Below are 13,808 nucleotides of genomic sequence, written 5' to 3'. Positions count from 1 at the left end.
AGTACTTATTTTCCCAATAGGATAGCCATATTTTTCTTTAAGCTTTGAGACTCCTCGTTCAATAAGAGCAGAGGAAAAGAAGTAGTGATCAGACTGAGGAATTTTGATATTCTGGTGGCTGTAAGTTGGAAAGAAGCAAGAAAACTTTAATGAATTTCTACTCTTGTTTCCTCTCTACAATAGGCCTAGAACATGAGCCCTCCAAGGTGAATGTGTCCTGTTAAGTGTCAACTATCAAACCATTTTAGTTCTCCTTAATGTTTAAATTTTCCTCTCTTAACAGTGAGATGAAAAAGAACAAACAACATGTAAATGTTGATCTTATCTCAGGAACTGAGAGTTCAAGATGAAACTTTAATAATTCTCATTATACAAAAATATCTGTTATAACAAGCTTACAAATCTAAAACACACACAATCACATAAACAAAATGTATGGAGAGAGAGGAATAAAATGGATACAAGATTTACGTGGTTTGATTATAAGGTTTATATTAAAGACACAAGAAAAGAGCAAAATATAATGAAAAGAGCAAAAAGCATGGCACCATACTTTTTATTTCGATTTTCGATGAACAATGAAATTTTATTAATGCCGGTATTCATTTCCACCATTGTTAATATAAATATTTGTTTAAATCCAATCTATCTTATACTTAAAATATTGAAATTTTTCTTTTTTTTTTTTTAATTTCATATTTTTGTGCTTTAAATTCTTGATGTATTAGATTTATATTAAAAAAACTCTAAATTAGAGTCTAATTCTTTTTTACTCTGATGCAAGTTAGAAAAAATTAAACAAATTGACGGTACTCCTAAATTTCCACAAGTTCCCATCAAACGAATTGATATTGCTCCTATATTTTCACAAGTGTATTCACAAATTTCCACAAGTCAAGTCTTTTTTTTTTTTTTTTTAAATGCTGATGTAAATTAAAAAAATGAAACGAATTGACACTACTTACAAATTTTCACAAGTTCCCATCAAGGATGCTTCTTTGCATTGCATTTTACAGTAGGATTCCATAAGCAGGGTCTTCTTCAACAGCCTATTTGGACTAAGGTGAGAGAGAAGCCCTATTGAACCAAGCCTCTATTGCTTTTCATCATTTATTTCATTTACTTGGTTTGCTTTCTTTTCCATAGAAAAGAATTAACTTTGCCTTTTTCATTGGTCTTTTGCTTTTTCATTTTGTAGCATTGGACAGATTGGACTAAGGTGGGAGAGAAGCTCCATTGAACCAAGCCTCTATTGCTTTTCATCATTTTTTTCATTTACTTGGTTTCTTTTCTTTCCCATAGGAAAGAATTGACTTTGCCATTTCCATTGGTTTTTTGCTTTTTTATTTTGTCATATTGGAGATACTTGACTTTACAACCATTTACTTAGCGTACGAGAAGGAATAATGACTTTAATTTGGAATAGTTTAGCATTATTATTGAAGTTACTATTTAATAATGCATTTTTAAATATATTATTTAGAGAGAATTAAAAATTAATTTAAAATTAAATTTTACATATTTAATCATAAAAATATTAAAATAATAAAATAACTTTTTTCAAAATTATTTTTCAATAAAAGAAAAGACCAAATAAACTCTTATACTTTCGATAAAGGGCTAAATAATCTCAAAATTAAATTTTAGGCCAAATATACTCATTTACTTTCTAATTAAGACCAAATAAGTCCTCACCTAATAAAAATTTTCATTCAATAAAAATTTTCATGTTTATCACATGCTTGGGGTATCAGATTTTCAATGATCTTATAGGGTCTATGAATAAAAGTTTTCTTTGTTCATTAGTTTTTTTTTATTCTTCCCCCAATAGGATAGGCATATTTTTCTTTAAGCTTGGAGAGTCCTCGTTCAATGAGAGTAGAGGAAGAGAACTAGTAATAAGACTAAGGAATTTTGATATTCTGGTAGCTGTAAGTTGGAAAGAAGCAAGAAAACTTTAATGAATCTCCACTCTTGTTGCCTCTCTACAATAATTCTAAGTTTAGAACATGAGCTCTCCAAAGTCAGTGTGTCCTGTTAAGTGTCAACTATCAAACCATTTTTATTCTTCTTAATGTTTAAATTTTCCTCTCTTAAAACTTAAATATTAGAGAGATAATCTAATTGCTTTGTAAAATTCTTATGTCTATTCTTAGTTTAGTTACTATGTCCCTTTTATCTTTTCATTATTATTACACTGTATAAGTAAAATCCTAAATATCTGTTATTTTTCCTAAATATCCAAAAACGAATCAAAATGAGAGAGGATATGTATGAAAATGACATAGTAAATTAAAAATTTGTTAGATTAAAATCTAATTTATTGTATGGTTTAAGTTTTGACGTCCTATAATTGCTTAAGTTAAAAGTAATCTTCCAGTTCCCTACAAAACATAACAGAACAATCTAACGCCTTTTGTAAAAAGATAGAAAATCTAATATTGACTGATTTTCTGAAGCAAAAAACTAATAAAGCTCGAAACTTATGGCCTAAAATAGTATTTAATCATCTATTTGGGGTATGGGAGAAAGTGAAGACTCTGAATTAGACTTGTTCTGTTATTATATATGTATACAATTTACAGCAAGAATGGTAATAATTGTAATTGATAATGAGAACAAATTAATGAGTTAAGGGAAGTCAAGAAATGCACAATTACTACACAAAAATGCTTATTGATATTGAGTTAAGGGAAGTCAAGAAATGAAATGTTCCCATTAATTAATTACATTGACTTTATCACAACATGACACCATTCTTTTTATTTCAATTTTCAATGAACAATGAAATTATAAGAATATTGGCATTTTATTTTCTCCATTATTTTTTTTTTCATATGAAAAATATTTTATTGATAATTAGTCTGAAAAAACTTAGCATTTTAAAAAGCAAAATACTTCATTTTCTCTCCGTTGTTAATATATGTACTTCTTTAAATCCAGTTTATCATGTACTTAATTAAAATACATGAAAATTTCATATTTTTTTATAGATTAAATTTATGATGTATTAGATTTAGATAAGAAAAATCTATAAAATAAAATCTAAATTATTTTTTTTAAATTAAATTACCAGGTAGAAAAATCAAACAAGTATTCCCAATTTCCACAAGCCTATCAAACGAATTGACAATATTCACAAATTAATACTGATGCAAGTTAAAAAAAAGTGAAAATATAATGATTCTAACAAAAAAAAGTTAAAAAAATGAAAGAAGACTACTACTTGTAAATTTCCACAAGTGGCTATCAACATCAAGGATGTTTCTATGCATTGCATTCTAAAATAGGATTCCATAAGCATGGTCTTCTTCAGTTGAGTATTTGAACTAAGGATATCTTTAGCATCAAAGGTGAGAGAAAAGTTTTTTTGAATTAAGCCTCTATTGCCTTCATCATTTATTTCATATTTACTCGGTTTCCTTTCTTACTTTCCATATGAAAGAATTGGCTCTATCATTTCCATTGGTTTGATCTGCTTTTTATTTCGTCATATTGGAAAGACTTCAACTTAGGATAGATACTTTAGCAATATTATTGATGGAGCTACTGTTAAAATAATATTTTTTTAAATATATTAATTAGAGAAAATTAAATATTAATTTTAAATTAAATTTCAAATATTTAGTCATAAAAATACCATGAATAATTTTTTTTAAACTATTTTTTTCAATAGTACCAAAAGTTATACTTTTCCTAAAAAAACACTTTTTATCCACTAAACTCAATTTAATTATGAAATAGATAAAGTAACTTAATAATAATAATATTTAAATTATAAATCAAATCAATATAGTTTTAGAATAAATTATATTTAAATCTCACTAGAAAAAAAATCAATTTGATAACTATACTAATAAATTAATAATGCTAAAAATGATATAAATTTTAATTATTTATACATATTAATCACAAATCAAAGCATGGACAGATGAAAAAAAAAATTAAAAAACCAGATAATTTTATATTAGCCATTTGATATATAATAACATATAGTATATATACCTGTTACCACTAGATATATAATAGAAAATATAAAAACATGCACAATTAATACTAAAGATTAAAAAAATAATTAATTCACCATTGAGCTTTAGTATTTGAGTTAGGGGAGAGCAGATTTCGGTTCAATCGGTTCGGTTCGATTTATAATTTTTGATAATTTCGGTTAATCGCTTCGGTTCAGTTATTTAAAAAAAAAAAAAAAAAATCGAGCCGAATCGAACCGATCCGAAATTATTAATATATATATATATATATATATATATATATATATATATAAAGGAAATCAAAGAAAACCGAACAGAACCCTAAAATTTTTGAGTTTTGATTTATAATTTTTTTTTTTTGTTTTTATGTTTTTATTATTTAGATTTAATGTTGAAAATATGAAATTTTAAAAAATTCAGTTTGATCGGTTTAAAACCAAACCGAACCGATATTTATCGGTTTAGTTCGGTTCGGTTTTCTCTTATTAATCGGTTTGATTCGATTTTTAATATTTTTTATTTTCGGTTTTCAGTTTTATCGGTTCGATTAAGTTCGAAACCGAATCGACCTTTTGCACACCCCTAATTGGAGTTGTCTCTAAAACAATGTGTGATTTGAGTTATATTTTTAATACATATTAAAGTTAAATAATTTTATTATAACACATTAAAGTTGAGAGACAACAGTTAAAAATTGCACACTATCTAGTTAATATGACAACTGAAAAACCGATTTAATAGTTATAGTGATTTTTTGTAATTTTAATTAAAATTTAATGATTTTATTGTAATAAATTAAAATGAAGAAAAAAAATTTTAATTACTCTTATTTTCTCCCAACAATAATTCTAAGTCTATAACATGAGCTCTCCAAATTACACGCTTTCTAACATTTATTTTCTTTGCCCCTCTAATACTTCAGTATGTATTCAATTTTCTTTGTGGGACCCACACGGTTTACAATACCATTTCCCTTCTTTTGACAAATGAATTTTCTTATGTTAAATTATTATTTAGTCCTTATATTTTAATAAAATTAATACTTAATCTCTATATTTTGAAAAACATATTTAGTGTCTGTATTTTACTTCTGTTAAACTATTTAGTCCCTTCATTAATTATTCAATTAGTTAATACTGATTAAACTTTTATTTAGTCCCTTTATTTTAAGTAGTTATACATTGTTTTACTAGCTGTTAGCTATTAGATATCAGTAATTAGTGATTAACAATTTATATAGTGATTTAAAGTATAAGTGTTTAGTAAAATAGTTATTGGATTAGCTATTTGATTGGGATTAAAACATTAAATGCTAACAAATTGAGGTGCCTCTAAAATTCCACAAGTGCCCATCAAACAAATTGACAATATTCATAAATTTTCACAAGTTGATTTCTTTTTTTTTTTTTTTTTTTAATGCTGATGAAAGAGGTTAAAAAATGAAACAAGTTGACCCTACTTGTAAATTTTCACAAGTTACCATCAAGGATATTTCCATGCATTGCATTCTAAAATAGGATTCGATAAGCAAGGTCTTCTTCAACAGGCAATTTGAATTAAGGATAGCTTTAGCATCAAAAGTGAGAGAGAAACTGTTTTGAACCGAGCCTTTGTTTTTTATCATTTATTTCATTTACTTGGTTTTTTTTTTTTTTTTCATCGGGAAGAATTGATTCTGCCATTTTCACTGGTTTTTTGCTTTTTTATTTTGTAGCATTAGAAAGAATTGAGTTTATAACCATTCACTTGGCGTGAGGAGTAAAGACTTTAACTTGGATAATTTAGCATTATTGTTGGAGTTACTATTAAAATAATATTTTTTAAAATATATTAGTTAGAGAAAATTAAAAATTAATTTAAAATTAAATTTCACATGTTTATTTATAAAAATACTAAAATAATAAAATAATATTTTTAAATTATTTTTATGAAACTCAATTTAATTATGAAATAGATAAAGTAAGTTAATAATAATAATAACATATTAGATTTAAATTATATATCAAATTAATATAATTATACTGAATTTTCATCAGAAAAAGAATAAAATTATGACAACTATGCTAACAATAATGCTAAAAATGATATAAATTTTAATTAATTTAGATAAACCATAAAATCAAAGCATGGCGAGATAAAAAGATTGCTTAAGAAACCACATAATTTTAAATTAGCCATTTGATATATGATAATAAATTAGCCATTTCGCTCTTTCATTTTATCGTATTAGAAAGACTTGACTTTATAACCATTTACTTGGTGTAAGGAAAGGAGTAAAGACTTTAACTTGAATAATTTAGCATTATTGGTGAAATTATTATTAAAATAATATTTTTTAAAATATATTAGTTAGAGAGAATTAAAAATTAATTTAAAATTAAATTTCACATATTTATTTATAAAAACACTAAAATAATAAAACGATATTTTTTAAAAATATTTTTATGAAATGCAATTTAATTATGAAATAGATAAAGTAAGTTAATAATAATAATAATAATAATAATAATAATAATAATAATAAAGGCATTATATTTAAATTATAAATCAAATCAATATAATTTTAGAATTAATTATACTTAAATCTCATTAGACAAAAAAAAACAATTTAATAACTATACTAATAAATTAATAATGCTAAAAATGATAAAAATTTTAATTAGTTTATACATATTAATCACAAATCAAAGCATGGACTGATAAAAAAAATAGCTTAAAAAACTGGATAAATTTATATACTTGTTACCACTTGATATATAGTAGAAAATGTAAAAATATGTACAATTAATATTAATGATTAAAAAAATAATTAATACACCAATTAGCTTTAATATTGGAGTTGTCTCTAAAACGGTGAGTGATTGAGTTAGATTTTTAATTCATATTAAAGTTAATTAATTTTATTACAATACATTAAAGTTGAGACACAATAATTAAAAATTACACTCTATTTAGTTAATATGATAACTAAAAAAGTGATTTAATTAATAAGTTATGGTGACTTTTTGTAACTCAAATTAAAATTTAATGATTTTATTATAATAAATTAAATTTAAGAAAAAAATAAAATTTAATTACTCTTTTTTCTCCTCATAATAATTCTAAGTATAGAACATGAGCTCTCCAAATCCAAATTACACGCTAAGTTGTCAAATCTAAATCCAAATTAATATTTCAGTATGTATTGGATTTTTCTTCATTGACAAATGAAATTTCTTATCAATTTCAGTTGATCAATCTGCGGAGTTTTAAAATAATCATTTTGATTATTGTTATAATTAATTAATATGTTATCTTTTAAAAATAGTACGAGAAGTAGACTTTATTATTTTGGAAAAAAAATTAAAATACTTTTAAAATTGTGTTATGTTTGAAATTCATGTGGAAATATTAAAAATAAAAATTCTAAGTGTCAACTTTTTTTTAGAAAATTTATAAATTGATTAATTATTATACAATGGAGACCTTCTACTGATGGGGCAAATCCGCAAGTATACGGGTCGTATCAAGTAATAGAGTGATAAGTAAAGTATCGTTCCCACGAGGAATTGTGTTTGAGTACTAGACTATGGTTATTTCGATTATTTAGACTAATGACAATTTGTAAAAACTAATTTTACTAAATGCAGCAATTTAAGTAGAAAATAAAGAAAATAGGTAATGGGTAATGTAAATAAAGTGTTAATCTAAGTAAAAATTAACTAAATTAATAATGGGCAAGCAAAAACAAAGACTAATTAATAGTAAAATTGATTCCAAAGTTGGGGTTTATGAATTAAGTCTATTGGGATTTGTCTTGGGTCATCCAATTTTAAAAGAAAATAGAGTTTGAAGGTGGTTGATTCTAAAATGCTTTGATATCTTTTTCAAGCAAACCAAAGAGTATTTTAAGAAAACCAAACCTACTTTCGTACTATATTTGATTAACTTAAAACCCATTAAGTTTTGTAATCAATCAATGAATCCTCTTAAAACCCTAGTTTATTTCTAAATCTAGGGGATTTCAAGTTCTAATCCTTGTTATCTATCAATGATTTTCACCTTTCGATCCTTCAATCAAAGATTAAAAACTAGACCCAATGGGATCCAACATTAGGTAAGTCATAAAGCACACAAGGAAAAGAATCAAAACTCATATTTATATAAATCTAGATAAAACCCAATCCAAATTCACAAATAGATTCAAAATAGTGCAACCCAACTTTGAAATCTTAGAAAAACTATTCTATCATCATAAAATTTACAAGAGGAAATGATAAAACTAGCAAAAGAAACATAAAAATAGACTAAGAAATAGAAAAACCCAGGGGAAGGAGAGCCCAAAACTCTGAAAGACTGCAGGTGGACTGGCAGCAGCTCTCCAGCAGAAATGGCGTGCTCCTTCTCCTTCTTATTCTTTCTTGCGTTCTTTTTTTTTTCTTTTCTTTGTTTCTTCCCGTTTCCCCCTTGTTCTCCTTTTGCAAAAGCTAGGAAATGATGAATTTATATGGTATCAAAAAGTTGCCCTAAAAGTAAATAAGAGCCAAGGAGTGGATAAGAAATGAGGTGTAAAATTATCCAAGTCGTGACACTATTCACGTTAGGCGATCTGTTTAGGTTGGCTTAACCCTAAGCGACTTCTTAGCAAATTTCACCTCTGGTCACACTGCGCTTAAGGTTGCGGACCTTCAAAGAAATCTCGGCAGACTTAGAGTAAAATAGACTTTTCTGCTCACGCTTGACCTGTGCTGCACCTTAAGTACTGCCGCTTTACCCTAAGCATGATCTTAAGCAAAGTCTCAAGCAAATTTCGGTTAGTTTGCTCTTTCAAAGGCTTAATTTCTTCAACTTTCGTCCATGCTTAAAAAACTTCAAATCTCTTCAAATCACTTCCTATTTCACTCATTGACCTTCGATTTGCCACAAAATCCTATAAAAAACAACAAAATTACAAAAATCAAATATAAAGTATCTAAAATTAACAAATAAGATAAAATAAAGCTAAAAACATAAAATACACTAAGATATGAGGGCAAAATGGATGCAAAACTACCCTAAAATGCCTATATGAAATGAGTGTAACATCTACGCAGAGTGGTAATCAAATGAAGCCATTAGATATGTCGAACAGACTTTTAACTAACCCAATTTTCAATATAAATTTATTTTGATTGGCTTAAAAAAATGATATTTGATTGTCTACATTTAATAATTTAGAATTATCTACACAAAACAAACAAATTAGTAGGAAAATCAATGGAAACTTCCCATTTACATCTCAGTGTGTTCGTGGTGATCAAGCATGAAAGCCATTATAAATAGGACTCCATTGTGAGATTCTTTGGTGTATTCCTCCATAGTTTTACCTCTAGTAGTGAATGCTTATGAAAATACCAATGAGTGCTACTTCTTTAACACTTGCCTTCCCTTGGTTTCTCTTTGCAGCAACTGTTTTTAGTCTTAGCCTTTGTCATGGAAGCTTTAATGCTGGCTGTATTGAAAGTGAGAGAGAAGCTCTTTTACAGTTCAAGCTTGGCCTTAAAGATCCTTCTAACCGGCTTTCTTCTTGGGATCGTGATGCGGATTGCTGTGGATGGCGTGGAGTCATCTGTGATAATCTCACCAGCCATGTTCTTGAGCTCCATCTCAGAACTCTTTCTGAGGAAGAGTATTATGCCTCTAATGCCACTGGTTACTATTACGAATATTGGAAGAGTTCGACATTCAGAGGTAAGATTAGTCAGTCTTTACTCAACTTGAAGCATTTGAAGTGTCTAGACCTAAGCAACAATAATTTTGAAGGAATTCACATTCCCAAATTCCTTGGCTCTATGAAGAGTTTAAGATACCTTAACTTCTCCGGAGCAGGATTTGGAGGAATGATTCCTCATCAACTCGGAAATCTTTCAAATTTGCAATGTCTAAATCTCGAAGGTGATGGTTATTATTATTATTATGAGATATATGTTGAGAATTTAGATTGGCTCTCTAGTCTCTCATCATTAGAATTCCTTGACTTGCGTTCTGTGAATCTTAGTAACGCCTTGGATTGGTTGGATGCGATGAACAAACTCCCCTCTCTGGTAGAGTTACACTTGTCATACTATTCACCAAGTCATAAGGTTCCTTCCAACATCAACTTTTCATCACTTGCCATCCTTGATTTGCCAGGAAATAGTTTTGGTGAATCTTCTGTGTCCAGTTGGATTTTTCACACTCCAACTTTGAATTCTCTTGATCTTTCATCTAATAATTTTTTTGGACCAATCCCCGTTCAACTTCAAAATATAACTTCACTTAGAGAGCTTGATTTGTCTGATAATTATTTTAATTCTTCCATGGCCTTTTGGTTACATGGTCTTCCCCAGCTTGAGCTTCTTCGCCTTTCCCATAATTTTGAGTTGCTAGATGGAATTCCAAGTGAAATTGGAAATTTTGCCTCCCTCAACAGTCTCGACTTGTCATCCAGCAATTTTCAAGGAGCAATTCCAATTGCCACTGGAAACTTGACTTCCCTCAACAACCTCTACTTTTCAGACAACAAACTTGAAGGAGCAATTCCAAGTACAACTGGAAATTTTGCCTCCCTCAACAGTCTCGACTTGTCATCCAGCAATTTTCAAGGAGCAATTCCAATTGCCACTGGAAACTTGACTTCCCTCAACAACCTCTACTTTTCAGACAACAAACTTGAAGGAGCAATTCCAAGTACAATTGGAAACTTGACTTCCCTCAACAAACTTGACTTGTCATTCAATGAACTTGAAGGCGGAATTCCAAGTGCCATTGGAAGCTTGACTTTCCTCAACAACCTTGACTTGTCATTCAATGAACTTGAAGGAAGAATTCCGGCATCATTCAAAAATTTTTGCAAGTTGAGGTCACTCGATTTGTCAGGCACCAATTTAAGCCAAGAGATAAATGAGGTATTTGAATTTCTCTCAGGTTGTGTTTCAAATGGGATAGAGGTGTTGTCTTTATCTAATTGTCAGTTATCAGGTCATTTAAATAATCTTCTTGGACAATTCAAAAATCTGGATTCTCTCGATCTTTCACGTAATTCGATTGCTCATCAAATTCCGCCCATTTTGGGTGTGTTGACTTTCTTGGCATATCTGTACCTTTCCGTCAACAAACTAAATGGAAGTCTCCCCACAGGTTTTGGAGCCCTTGAAAATTTAGTATGTGTAGATATTTCTTATAATTCATTAGAGGGTGAAGTTTCCGAAATTCACTTTGCAAACCTTACAAATCTGAGATATTTTGATGCCTCTCATAACCAACTGATTTTAAGAGTCAATCCTCATTGGATTCCACCTTTTCAACTTGTTGAAAGCATATCTTTGAGATCTTGGGATGTTGGACCTCAACTTCCCAGATGGCTCCGTTCACTGAAGGAGTTGGGCTTTCTAGACTTGTCAAACTCAAAAATTTCAAGTACCCTTCCTGTTTGGTTCAGTGACTGGTCTTTAAGACTTTCTAATCTTAATTTATCTCATAACCAATTGCATGGCAAGATTCCCTATTTGTCCTCCACCAATTATTTTTATTCCTTCATCGACTTGAGTTCAAATAAATTCAATAGTCCATTGCCTAATGTCTCTTCCTGTTGGATAGATCTTTCCGATAATTTACTCTCTGGATCAGTATTCAGCTTTCTAGGTCATAGAACGCATGATGTGATCACTATGCTGCTTAACTTTGGAAAAATCATCTATCCGGAGAGATACCTGATTGTTGGATGAATTGGAAATATTTAGAAGTTTTAAAATTAAATGACAACTATTTCAGTGGAAAAATTCCTAGTTCCATTGGGGATTTAAGTGACCTTCAATTCTTAAACCTTCGCAACAATACTCTCTTTGGTGAAATACCATTGTCACTTGAAAATTGCGAAGCATTGACGGTACTTTAATTGGATGAAAATAGATTGGAGGGAAATATTTCAACATGGCTGGAGAATCAAAATTATTCACAGATGGTTATTCTTAATCTTCGTGGGAACCAATTTCATGGTCACGTGCCTATAGAGCTTTGCCGCATGACTTATTTGCAAATCTTGGATCTTGCTAATAACAACCTCAATGGTACCATACCAACATGTATCAATAACTTCAGTGCAATGGTAAATGAAAGTTATGTTGGTATGGGAGAGCAAGGTCGGATTCTCCTTTATTTGATTGATTTGGTGTTTTCTTATAGTTCCTCAATTATGACAAAGGGAGAAATGATTGAATATTCCACCAATCTTAATTTCGTGAGAAGTATGAACCTCTCAAATAATAAATTATCAGGAGTTATTCCTGAAGAAATAACAAAGCTTAAAGCATTGCATTCATTGAATTTGTCACATAATCTTTTGAGTGGAAGAATTCCAGAGGAAATAGGAAATATGAAAGCACTAAAATCTCTTGATTTCTCTCAGAATCAACTTTTTGGAAAAATTCCTCCAAATATGTCAAGCTTGACATTTTTGAGTAAATTGAATTTATCCAACAATAAGTTATCAGGAATGATACTTTCGGGCACTCAATTGCAAGGCTTTGATCCATCTAGTTTCAGTGGCAACAAACTTTGTGGGCGTCCACTCATCAAGAACTGCAATGTTGTTGGTGCTATGCCTCCTATCGGGATAGAAAGAGGAGAAGATGACAAAGGATCTGAATCATTTGCTTGGTTCTATTTCTATGTGAGCATTGCACCAGGATTTGTGGTGGGATTTTGAGCAGTGATGGATCCTTTAGTGTTTAATAGAAGATGAAGGCATTCATATTTCAATTTTCTAGATAATTTGTGGGACAAATTTATGGTGTGGTATTATGTAAATGTTGTTAGATTTGTGAAAGTTCATGGTTTATAGAGTTTTGTCCAAAACAAATATATATGGGATGGGTGTGCACGTCTACATGACTAAGTATGAGTTTAGCTTTATGTTTGTTTGTGACAATATTTTTATATAGTTATGTAATTACTCTATAATTTTGAATTGAGTTTAATGAAAAATGAAAAGTCCCACTGTTGTGAAGGCTTCGTGTGCGGTTTTCTGATTGTCGTGTAAATTTAAGCAAAAATAATTAACTAAAAAAATAATTAATAATGATAAAAACTATTTACCTCATCAACAATACATACAAAAATATACAAATATTGCAAATTTCTAACATGTGAAGGCTTGCTCTAGCCATCCTCCAATGAAATGAGTTGAGAAGTGTCATCACTTCCTCCAAGCATCTTCCTCCAAGTTGTTGAATTTATCGGTTGGTTGCTTTTTGTAATGAAGAATTATGTAACAAATCAGTTAAATTTATTCAGTTTAGTAAAGGTCTACAAGTTTTGTAGCATGTAATGGGTTTCTGTTGCACCTTTTCCTATAGAGAATGTTCTTATACTCAATAAATAGCTCTTCAGTATCATACAAAATATTTCATCATTTTTCAATTTAGGATCTGCTTGATAATTTTATACTGCAAGAAGACAGTGTTGTTATTACTTGTTAGTTTTGTTGAAAAATGGGAGCCAAGAATTGAAAGCTAAAGACTCAATTTATTGACTAAAATTTATCTAACAAAAAAAAATATATATTCACCAAAATTTCTAACTATCTACTGCCAAAAACAAAAGCCCACGCCACCCTGCACTTTCAACTGAGCTTGGTTTTTGAATTTTCCCCACCCAGAAATGTGAACCAAGTGATGAACAAAGGGGCCGTAACCACTGTCTCCTAACCATGGCAGTCTCACATAATTCTGCTATAACCCATTGCTGGCCTGTTTCTCACATTCATCCCTTCATAATGACATGGAATGCCTCCCTAATGGAACTTCCATTTTTTTTTTTAAT

The 13,808-nt window shown here is 29.2% G+C and overlaps 1 pseudogene; it reads left to right on the top strand.

Moving 5' to 3' along the window:
- Positions 1 to 9,306: 9,306 nt before the first annotated feature.
- Positions 9,307 to 12,907, top strand: LOC131173993 (receptor-like protein EIX1; annotated as a pseudogene).
- The last annotated feature ends 901 nt before the right edge of the window (positions 12,908 to 13,808 follow it).

This window comes from Hevea brasiliensis, chromosome 15, assembly GCF_030052815.1.
Source record: "Hevea brasiliensis isolate MT/VB/25A 57/8 chromosome 15, ASM3005281v1, whole genome shotgun sequence".
Classification (NCBI taxonomy): domain Eukaryota; kingdom Viridiplantae; phylum Streptophyta; class Magnoliopsida; order Malpighiales; family Euphorbiaceae; genus Hevea; species Hevea brasiliensis.
Note: the sequence above shows the minus strand (reverse complement) of the source record. Positions and strands in the feature narration are given on the sequence as shown.